We start from the raw sequence: 11,949 nt of genomic DNA, 5'->3' as shown, positions 1-11,949 counted from the left end.
AACAGCATCAGGAAAATTAGAAACTGTATTCACACTTTCAACAATAAGAACAATCAAGAAAGTAACAGAATAGGACAAAAACAGGAACAAGAGAGGAGAGAAATGAAGAAGAAGAAAAGAGAAGAGATGAGAAAAAAAGAAGAAAGAAAGAGAGAAAGAAAGGGAAAAAGGGTCCCTTTTGAGGTGTGATTCTGCTATTGCTGTTATACAACATGGGCAGCAGTGTGCAGAGCTGAGTTGATGAATCTCAGGGAGCCAGCCATAGCCCACTGAGATTCAGCTGGTTTCTGGCTGCAAGCTCCCTGACCTCCTGTGCGTTAGAACTCTACAAGGTTCTACTGCAGGTTTGAGCCACCCTTCCCCCATAGCAGGTCCAGGTTAGGTAAGGAGATGCTGGTCCCAGCAACTCATCAATTGCTGTAATCAGCTCTGTCTTTGCTCTCCCAGTAGGCTTCAATTTTCAACAAGAACAAGCCTTGGAGAGACCCTCTTTCTGCTGCTCACCACTGCACCATCTTTCCGAGCTCATATCAATGGTTCTCTGGCCCTAGGTGCCTCTGTTCCACAGATCTGGATCCACTGGACACCCTTGCAGGCGTGGGAAGGCCACACCTCTTGAGGGGTCTAGGAACGGGAGGCCCTCATGTGCTTCACATCTGTCGACTTTGCACAGAAGCTGAGAATGTGTCCCTGCTGCTGACGCACTGCTGGCCACCACCCAGCCCAGGTCAGAAGCAGCCTACTCACTTTCACGCTCACCAGTCATCTCAGCCTCAGATTTTTCTTCCTGTTCATTAATACACTTTTAGCTTTTTCCCCCTCATGCTGGGGCTTGAACCCAGGGCTTGGCACATGATGAATTCACTCTTGGGAGAAAGTTTCAAGTCTGTTCAAGGGAGGAATTTAGATTAGGTGCCCGGTGATTTTGCCCACACTGTTCTGCTCTTGTGGTTTCATGAATTTCTGTGGGGCAGGATGGTGTCACCCCTAGAAGGCAGGCTGGGGCTCCATGGCTCCGGCTGTGTCCTAGGGCTACCTGAGACCATGTGCACCTAGACCCAAGTCAGGGGAATCTGGGTGGACTGGATGGGGCTAGATTAATTGATCCTCAAAAGAAAATTATCCTCTGTAGGAGTGGGGTGCGGTGCCCCATGGTATTTCATGTGCTACCCATAGTTTCTAGTTAAATATACTATAAGAACTGTTGTTACACTTATAAATATCAAACTATGCATTTCTCACAAATACAATCATCTCATAAGTTTTTTTTTCACCTTTACATTATAGCTAGTAGAATTGAATTGATAATTCTAAGCTACTGAGGGTCAACCATGATTAAATGATTATGTGACTTCATAGTCCCTGTGAAGGTCAAGTAGAAGCCAGTGATTTGACATGAGTTGCACAGCAGTGTTTTATTTAAGATGCTCTGAGTATGGACACTTTCCATAACCTTTTGACAACTTGCTACTAGAGTATTCAACCAGAAAAATGAAAGCAGAATGTCCACAGAGTGATAATTACATTAATATCTCAGAGATAACACCTTTAGCTGTGAATAAAAATGTGTAAGACATTTGCATCAGGTGCTGTCAAAATCCAAATGTTATCCTACCCTGCTGCACCTGCTACCAGTGACTTCAGCCACATGTGAACCACAAAGAGGTGCTTTAAAAATCTGTAAAGACTGGAGATTTCAAGAGCATTATTTTAACCAAACACTGTGTTATAACTGCCTTTCCTGAGAAGATACATTGAAGTCAATTTTCTCACATTGTAACCTTCAGAAGGAAAATATAACAGCAAATAAGAGTGATTCAAAGTGCAATTACTAACTTTACTTTTCCCCTCTTAACATTAGAGAAATATATCATAATTTTTTTGAACTGAAATATTTTATTCTCATTTCTGGATATCTCAGCTAGATTTCCATTTTGAAGCCCAAAAAGCTAATGAGAGATCTCAAATGACCTCATATTTCAAGAACAAACCTTTCCAACAAATTCAAACTCAATAGCTTCAAAATCCTGGGTCATTGGAAAGTGTTTCCAGTAACTAGCCATCTTTTCCTTTCTTTTGTGATTCTAAACTTTAAGGAGTTAGTAAAACTTTACTTTTAAAATTTACAAGGTGAGGGGCACTGTAGAAGGGAAATACATGATATTTTTCTTATTGTAGAAGGCTAATTTTCATATTCTGTAGGAGGCAACGAATGATGTTAGAGTAATCTAGTTGTTGGAACTCACTTTCACTCAGTGCATGTTGAATTTAATTTCTCCAGTGGGAGGCTCTGAACCATGCCTGCTTACTGGGGCTGCTGCTAACTGTGGGTGCAGGAAGAAGGGGAGATAAAGCACGTAGGCATTCTTCCATTAAAATGTGTGTGAGCTGAGCTCATCCCAGACAGCTGTCCGAGTACCCCAGCCTTGCTCCACCACTCAGCAGCCTGGTAACAGCAAGCTGAGGGACGGTGTTCCATAGTGGGTTCCTCTCCGTGGATAATGAACATGCAGTGGGGGAAACTGAAAGTGAGTCATGGGGGGAGACTAGAGCCTAGCAAACTCCCCTCTGACTTGAGGTCCTGGCTGTCCTTGGTGTGCATCTTACCTTGAGGAAGAAAAAGTAAAAATTGGATTTTCCCAAGAACATGAAGGATGCTTGAAAGTTATGTTCACCCTTGTCACAACTAATGCAGTTGGAGAGTCATCCTGGTGTCTTGAGCAGCAATGGTCTGAAGAGAAAGGGTACTTACCTAATGGATGGCCTCTAATCCCAAGCTTGCTCCTGTCTGGGGCTGGACAGCATGATGTCTCACGTGGCAACACAACTCCAAAGGGGAGGCAGTTTCGGGGCTACCCCTTCTGGAAGCTCACTGAGTGTCCTGATGTCACAGCCATGGCCACGCACTTCCAGAAGTCCCAACCCCCTGGCCCTGATGCAAGCACACCCTGAATTATTGTCCCCAAGGCCAGGGGACTTTCCAAGTCTTTTAGAAAGCTGAGGACCAATGGTAGTTGAGGCTAATGCTAAATATTTTTTCTAAGAAACATGCGATTCAAGACACTGCAATCCAAAAGCGAAAGCAGATCTACCTCTCCCTCTACACTCTCTACAAAGCAATTATCCCACTCATCTGTCACCAGTGTGGACATTTCATGAGAAGCACGCTCCAGGTTTTGCTCTCCAGTTCATCTTTCACCTTGAGTTGAAATGAATCCTTTAATCTGCCATTCATTCTCTTATCCACCTATCCAGCAGCTCTCCCTCTCTGCAGCCATTTGGAGTTTTCTCAGCACCCAGGAGGATGCAATGGGGATTCCTCCTTAAATTTTTAAAATTTATATTGAGATAGGGTCTTGCTAAGTCACTAAGTTGTCCAGGCTGCACTCAAACTTGTGATCCTTCTGCTTCAGCCTCCTTAGTCACAATTTAAGCAATAAAGGAATCCATCACTTTGAAAGGGAAATGCCAAGAATTCTCAATGGTAAAGAAATGTGTGACATGAACCGCGAACTTAGAGGAGCGGTACTCTCAGGAGACAGTGAAACTGATGTAGGGGAGGCGAGGGGCAGCAGGAAAAGAAAACAGTGGGAGAGGTGACCAGCTGCTGCCTCCTCTTTTTTTTTAATTGTTTATTTATTTACATTTTTTATTTACATTTTAGGTCTACAATACAGTTACAGTCATCATTGGGATCTTGTACCTTTACATGATGTATCTTGGTTCTTATTTTTTCCCCATTCCCCAGCCCACCCTTCCCTATTTACAAATAATTTGTTTCCATTTTTTTCTTTTCTCATATTTTTTCTTTTCCCTTCTTTCCTTTCCCCTATCCCTCCCATTTCCTCTATTCCTTTAGACCTTTTCTTCCTATTTCACAATATAAATTATACATTTTGATCCTTATTTACACTTTTAGTTTTTCACACCAGAGAAATTATTTGGTATTTACATGTGTGTCCTATTTATTTCACTTAAGAGTATGGCCTCAATGTGCATCCACTTAGCTATAAATGTCTCTAGTTTCTCATTCTTCATGGCAGAGTAATACTCCATTTTATAAAAAAAACACATCTTCTTTATCCAGTCTCCAGTTGATGGGCAATTGGGCTGTTTCCAAGTTTTAGCTATTACAAACTGTGCCACTATAAACATGGGTGAGCATTTTTCACTGTGGTATGATTCTTTTAATTCTTTGGGGAAGATACTCAGCAGAGGAATTGCTGGGTCAAATGGGATTTCCAATCCTAGTTGTTTGAGGTATCTCCATATTGATTTCCACAGTGGTCTCACCAGTCTGCACTCCTACCAACAATGAAGAAGGGTTCCTTTCTCCCCACAACCCTGCCAGCACTTGTTATTGGTTGATTTCATGATAGCAGCCATTCTTTCTGGGGTCAGGTAGAATCTCAGCATTGTTTTCATCTGCATCTCTCGAATGACCAGTGATGTTGAACATTTTTCTATATGTTTATTTGCTCCTTTTACTTCTTTGTCTGAGAAATGTCTGTTCATTTCAGATGCCCGTGTTTGAATTGGATCTTTATATTTGGGGGGGGTCGATTTTTTTGAGTTCTTTATATATTCTAGATAGTAGACCTTTGTCTGAAGAACAGCTAGTAAAAATTTTTTTCCCACATTGTAGGTTGTCTCTTAGCTCTGTTGGTGGTTTCTCTTGCAGTGCAGAAGCTTTTTAATAAGAGGAGATCCCAGTTGTTGATTCTTTGTGCTAGTTCCCATTCTACTGAGGATTTGTTCATAAAGTCCTTTCAGATGCCAATGTCTTCGAGAGTTTTACCTAACTTATCTTCCAGCAAATTTAGTGTTTCTGTTTTAGAATTTCAATCTTTAATCTACTTCAATTTTAGTCTAGTGGATGGTGAAAGATAGAGGTCTAGTTTTAATCTTTGGCAAGTTCAAATCCAGTTTTTCCAACACCATTTATTAAAGAGGCTATCTTTCTTCCAGTGAGAATGGTTGGCTCCTTTGTCAAAGATGAGGTAGCTGAGTGTGTCTGGGGTTGTTTCTGCATCTTCTAATATAGTCCACTGATCCTCAGGTCTGTGTCTTTGCCAGTACTATGCTGTTTTTATCACAGTGGCTTTGTAGTATAGTTTCAAGTTGGGAATTGTGATACCCCTTGCCATGACTCTGTTGCCTAGAATTGCTTTTGCTATTCTAGATCCCTTCTAGTTCCCGATAAACTTTTGGATTGTTTTCTCTAGTTCTGTGAAATATGCTGTTGGAATTTCAATCGGAACTGCATTGAATCTGTATAGCAGTTTTGGAAGTATGGCCATTTTCACTATATTGGTTCTTCCTACCCAGGAACAGGGGAGTGCTTTCCATTTTCTTATATCCTCTTCGATCTCTTTTTTAAGAGTGTTGTAGTTCTCAATGTAGAGGTCTTTTGCTTCCTTCGTTAGTTTGATTCCTAGATATTTCATTTTTTTGGATGCTATTGTGAAAGGTATTGTTTCCCTAATTTCTCTCTCAGTGAGTCTGTTATTTGTGTAAAAGAAGGTTATTGATTTTTGAGTGTTGACCTTGTATCCAGCTGCTCTACTGAAACTGTCAATTAAGTCTAGAAGTCATTTGCAGCCTCCTTTTTCTCCAACGAATGCTTGTCTTATCTGTGTTTGTCTGGATTCTCCACACTTCCAGGAGCACTGACTGCTTTCCATTCCTGAAGCCGATATAGCAAGGTACTTGATTTTGGTTGCCCATGCATGTAAGAGTGCCCCAAGGATTGCACTTGTAGGAGAGAAAGTGGCTCTGGGTTGTTTAATTCAGGTTTCTGCTGCAATATGGAGGCCAATATTCTTTATTCACATACAAGATGGACATATACCAAAAATCATAAAAGGAAAATATTTAATTAGATGTTATTAAGTTAATTGGTCTAGTTTTTTAATCATTCAAAAACTTGAGGCTAGTTACAATTTATAGGCAGAATCATAAAAAGTTGATTTTAAAATTTATTTTATTGCTTCAGACTACAAGCTGGGGCAGAACTAGGCAACTTTTTAATGTTTGTGGACTTGTAAATGTTTAAAGTCTATATGTAAAGCAGGGTACCAGTCAGTTCTCAGAGGTAAGGGAGGACCAGAGGAGAATCAGAAAGCCAGAAGCCACCCTCTCCAAACCCAAGAACTTACCTTCCTTTCTTATTGGTACATTTTAGGTATACAGTATAATGACATTCATCATTGGGAATTTGCACCTTTACATGATATACCTTGGTTCTTTTTTTCCCCCCATTCCCCTGCCCTCCCTTCAGCCCCTCCATCCCTCTCTATTTACAAAGACTTTGTTTCCATTTTTTCCTTTTCTCATATTTATTCCTTTCCCTTCTTTCCTTTCCCCTATCCCTCCCAGTTCCCCTTCCCTTTTGGAACTTTTCTTTCTATTTCGTGTTATCTATTATACATTTTGATCCTTATTTACACATTTGAGAGATGCAAATGAAAACAATGCTGAGATTCCATCTCATTCCGGAAAGAATGGCTGCTATCAAAAAATCAACCAGTAACAAATGCTGGCGGGGTTTTGTGGAAAAGGAACCCTGCTCCACTGTTGGTGGGAGTGTAGAGTGGTGCAACCTCTGTGGAAATCAGTATGGAGTTGTTTTTTAAATTTATTTTTTGCTGTTTGACACAAGGGTGCAGTAACCTGTGGAACAAAGTTTTCATCTTTCACTTCTGTGGTTGTTGTCTTCTGTCACCTCCCTGTCCTACTTCCTGCTCTGCCTCCTTATCTGCAACTAATGAGACCTTGGACAAGCCACAGAGCCCTCTGTGCTACACCCGGAAATGAGAAGTCATAAATATTTCTTTCAGATTCATCATTCACCATGATGCTGTATTTCTCTTCATCCTGTTTTGATTATTTTCTGTGAAGAAGTCCTAAATGTATGTGTCTAGCTCCAATTCCTCTCACTCCCAGCTGTCCAGATGCCCTTACAATTTCAAGGTCCTGTTGACATTCAGATTTAAATGTTGACCACTGCTGGTGAGAGTAGAAACTGGTACCCTCAGGACACATATTCAATGCTTCTGGTCCAGGCATTCTAATCCTAGGAATCCCATCATAAGAAAATAATTCAAAATATATTTTAGGAAAACCCAAAACATAAATGCTCATTGCTTGCATCTCTCTCCCAACTGGAAGGAATCCAAATGGCCAATGGCCAGGGAATTGAGTAACTCATAAAACTTTCATTTGATAAATACTAAAATACTATTAAGGTACCTTAGTTCCATATAGTTACATGGAAAATATGCATTATATATGATATTATTATAGATAGGTAAGTTAATTAGATATCTTGTAGGCAGTTAGATAGGGCCAGCCCACAAGGAGCCAACATGGAGGACAATCAAGACACATTCACTAAAGGCCAGCATTGTAAAAGGAAACTACCACACACACATAGGGTAAGTAGCCGTGACTTATATTCTAAATAGATATCAATTACCTGGGTGGGGGACCAGGATCTTCCAAGAAAGATCCCTGACCCACCCCTTACCACCCTAAATCCTTGCTCATTCCTTGTACTCTTGCTATGTGACTTGTTTCCCCATTGGATCCTCATTTAATCAATGTTACCTAAGTGACTATACTTATAATAATCTTATTGGTTGTTCATAGTTTTGTCCACCTTGTGATTTCTCATTGGATCAATATTACCTAAGTGACTGTACTTGTGTGTGTGTGTGTGTGTGTGTGTGTGTGTGTGTGTGTGTGTTTGAGTTATAAAGAAAGGAGGTTTATTTTGGTTCATGTTTTTGGGGGTTCAAAGTTCAAGGGCAGGTGGGGTAGGGGGAGGGCAGGGTTAGCCCCTGGTGAAGCCTTCTGGCTGGCAGAGTCACAAGGTGGAGCTCGCATACCTATGTGTCTTCTGGTCTCTTTCTATGTTTTTAAAATATACATATATTTTTGACATATACAAGGGCTGATCAAAAAATAGCATTGACACCTAAAAAATGTATTACAGTGAAGGACATGTTGCCATCAATCCCTCTTATTTTGATCACACTTAACCATCGTTCCTACCACTTTCTGAAGCAGTTCTGGGAGTCCTTTTGTGAAGGTCTTTAAGAGGCATTATCAATAAAGTGTATGTTCCTGCTGAGTGCCATCCAACAGAAAGGCAGCTTTGTAAAAATAATACAGTGTGTCTTCATCTACCTGATTCACCATGTCTGGCACTGTATAACTTTTTTTTTTAGTTTTTTGAAACAGGGTCTTGCTATGTAATTCAGACTGCTCTTAAACTCACTATGGAGTCCAGACTGGCCTTGAATTCATGGTGTTCCTCCTGCCTCAGCCTCCAGAGTGCTAGGATTACAGGTTTGCATCACCACACCTGGCTGCTGTGTGACTCCTGACTCTTCCCCAAGATAAAAATGACTAGGAAAAGTGAACATTTCAGGTCAGTCATGGGACTGTACCCTGTGAGCATCTTCCAGTGGCCTCACCTCTGCAGATCATGGTCTGAATAAGTTTCCACCCTCTTACTACCATTCACACATAACCCTGGGGATGAAGTTTCCGACACATGAATTCTGGGGGACACAAACCACAGCAGTTGTCATAAGGATGAACTAAGACAATCGATGGGTGGTGGATGTCATGGTAAGTTAGGACATGGCACAAGTGTGAGTTTGGAGGCAGATGATACAGTTTGTGCCCACTGTCCCCAGCAAGAGGTGTGACAGCCCTGGGAATCAAGTTCTCCCCTATAGCAAGGGGTAGCAGCTCCTTCTTCACGGGGCTCTCGAGGGGCTGTGCTGGGGAAGGGTATGAAACTGCCCTGTATGGCAGGATTCTTCCTGTGCTTCAGCTTGCCCTCTGGCAAAGGCTGAATAAGAACTGAATTGGCCAAAACAAGGGAGGGCGAGGGGAGGAGGGTGAACATTAGGAGGAGCGGCAAAAAAAGCCTGAATAATCCCTGCACTGTTTCTAACACTGGCAATGGAGCCAGAGCTCCAAGAAACAGCTCACATCCACGGGGGGGAGGTGAGGAATGGGGAGCACAGGGGCACAGGGCTTTACGAGGAGAGGGCAAAGGAACCCACTGCTCTCAAACCCAGGAGGGCACGGAAGGAGAGAAGAGGGGAGCCTCTCAAGTCCCAGTTTCCTCTGTGACCCCAACTTCCTTGTAATCCACAAAGCACAGCTCCAGGCTTTGAGCCACAGCAATGCTGCTTTCCAATGCTCCCACCTGGCAGTGACTGCGTAGTTGAGTATGCTCAGCGCTGGAGCCCAGAGCAAAAAGACAGGGCTCTGCTAGCCCTGATGGAGGCTGCTTGTGTCTTTCCATGTCCCCCGAGCCCAGGGCATAGCCCCCAGGCCAGTCTCCCCCTTCCCCTCCTGCCTTGTGCTGTCCACTTCCCCTTGATTGGCCTGAACCAGGACATGATGGCAGGGCCAGGGCTCTGCTGGTTCTGGGCTCCACTCAGAGGCCGGGTCATGAGTTCCCGTCCCTTGGGAGCTCAGCCCATAGGCTATGACAGGAAATGTCCCACAGATTAGTGCCTCCTGGGGTGGGACAGCAGCAGCAGGTGGTAGGAACAGGGCAGGGGAGGGAGCAAAGCCCAGACAGCCCTTGGGAGGAGCCCAAGGACAGAGGGTTTCTTCTCCAGGCCCCAGCCTTCAGAGTGAGGAGGTCTGGGGTTTCCCGAGGTCCCTGCTCAGGCTTGCCCCTCAACCTCATCAGCTGGTGCCGCTTAGATCCCTTCACCGACCGACTGTGGTGGCAATTACAGTAGCTTCAGTTTCACTAAGTCCAGTTTCAGAGGTATTATAACTGTTCGAGTAGGGAGAGGGAGGCAGGGGCAGGTGAGGAGAGATAAAGACGCAGCTCTTGAGTTCCAGAAGAGAGAGGGTGAGCCAGGTGCGGTGGTGTGTACCTCTAATCCTAGCACTGAGAGAGGCGGAGGCTGAAGGGTTGTAAATTCAAGTTCCAACTGGGCAACTTAGTGAGACTCTCTCTCAAAATAAAAAAATTAAAATGGCTGAGGATATAGTTCCGTGTGAAGGCCCTGGGGCAGGGGGGAGAAAGTTCTAGCAAGAATCAATATACAAAGAAAAGGCCACTAAAGCCCCCTAAATTAACACTTTCATCAACAAAAACCTGGTTGAGATTTTTAAACATTGCATTTGTTGTCAGGCTCAAAGGGTGGTGCAGTTAAATAATTAGCATAACACAGATGACATCTTTCTAAGAGGAAGAACAAGAAGGCAGTGAGTGCCAGTCAGTGGAAGGATGCAGACAGTGAGAGGAAGGGAGGGGAGAAGCCAGAGTTCTGCTGTCCTCCCTTACTCCAGGCCTTGTTTTCAGATGAGCTTAGGAGTAATCTAGGCAGGCCAGCAATATATTAAAATGTGGTTTTGGTCAAAACCTTGATCAGCACTGGCTTTTCCCCTGGGGTCTGGCACCCTCACCCAGCTTGCTCCTTGACCTCACAGATCATGCAGGTGAGGAGGGTCTGGCATCCCCTCCAATTCCGTGTCAGCATTCTGGATGAGCTCAAAGATGAATTTCACCTGGGTCTTGTAGGCTTGGATTGAGATCTTCTCATTGACTCTGTGAATGCTGCTGAAATCCACAGGCTGCGGAGAGACGGGATTGAACAGATAGATGCCGTTGGTGAGGTTCGTGTAGTGTCTGCTGTCTGTATTACCAATACAAGTTCCTCATGGACTGTCTGTGAAGGGTGAATACGGAAGTTGATTATGGCCTGGGCCACCGGGGGGATGACATTCACCTCGACCCCGGCTTGGAACATGGTGGGTGCCATGGTGGTCCTGACCAGTGCGTTCGTTATGGGATTTTTCTCCAAGAACCTGCTTACAAAGGGCCAAAATAGCTACAGGTTGCTCAAGACTATATTGGTAGGGAAAGGAAACTCGCTTGCCACTTGCTGCAATATTGTCTTCAACTGCCTGGTTCCAAACATGGTTGGCACTGGGGTCTGCTCCAGTCAGCTAATGGCAGCTGACAGGATGCCAATGCTTGTCTCTTTCGGAGGAGCTGAAGAGTGGCTTGGAGTCATATTTACCCAAAGCATGAGGTCCACTGCACCTTTCCCTGAGATGAAAATCATGGAAAAGGGCTTCTTGAGCCTGGGAAGGAAACTATCCAAGATGAAGCTGCCCTCATCCACAATGAAAGCCAGCTGGACACCCATGGCCTGTAGCAGCACCGAGATTTTCGGAGGCCCATTTGTCCCTGATACCTCTTCATCGTGACCCAGAGCAGTGAAGAAAGATTTTTGTGGGATGTAGTTTCTGAACAGCAGGTGCTCCAAGGCCTGCAGGATCGCCATGGCGGAGTTCTTGTTGTCCAGTGTGCCCCGACCATAGATGAAGCCATCACGGTCCCACCTGGAGAACAGGGGTACATCCCAGCCTTCCTCAGGGGCACCTCCCAGCCTTCCTCAGGGGCAGGCATGACATCAAAGTGAGCCAACAGCATGTAGGGCTGCAAGCTGGGGTCTAAGCCTTGCACTGTGAATAGGTGGCTATAGTTTCCTACAACTTCATGCTTGATAAAGCTGGCTTGGAACACTGTAGAAAGGACTCTCTGTATTCTCCAAACTCAGCCAGGGCTGTGGTGTTGGACTCCTCATGGCTAAAAGACATTGTTGGAATCTGGATGGCACAGTTTGTAGAGGTTTTGGTCCAAAGTCAGCTGGCTCCAAGGCAGGGCATTGTGGTGGAGGGGCTGGTCAGAGGAGGTTGATTCTTAGCCTAGTAGACAGGAAGCAGACAGTGACTGTACTTGTAATCTCACTGGTTGACTGTCAGTGGTCTCTCTAGAGGGAGACTGGAGATCCTGGAGAGCACCGACCTTTAAAGAAAGAAAAGGAGACAGCCTGGGGGGCGAACAGCAGTTTATTCTCCTGACAGTGTTTGACAATCACAAAGGAAAGAGGTAAGGCT

At 44.1% G+C, this 11,949-nt stretch overlaps 1 pseudogene; it reads right to left on the bottom strand.

Annotated features, from left to right (window-relative positions):
- Positions 1-10,323: 10,323 nt before the first annotated feature.
- LOC101718364 (N-fatty-acyl-amino acid synthase/hydrolase PM20D1 pseudogene) lies at positions 10,324-11,670 on the bottom strand (annotated as a pseudogene).
- Between the last annotated feature and the right edge of the window lie 279 nt (positions 11,671-11,949).

The sequence above is a fragment of the Heterocephalus glaber genome, unplaced genomic scaffold, assembly GCF_053883595.1.
Source record: "Heterocephalus glaber isolate CG9 unplaced genomic scaffold, H.glaber_assembly_v1.0 deba00001733, whole genome shotgun sequence".
Classification (NCBI taxonomy): domain Eukaryota; kingdom Metazoa; phylum Chordata; class Mammalia; order Rodentia; family Bathyergidae; genus Heterocephalus; species Heterocephalus glaber.
The sequence above is the reverse complement of the archived record's forward strand: the minus strand, read 5'-3'. Positions and strand labels throughout refer to the sequence as shown.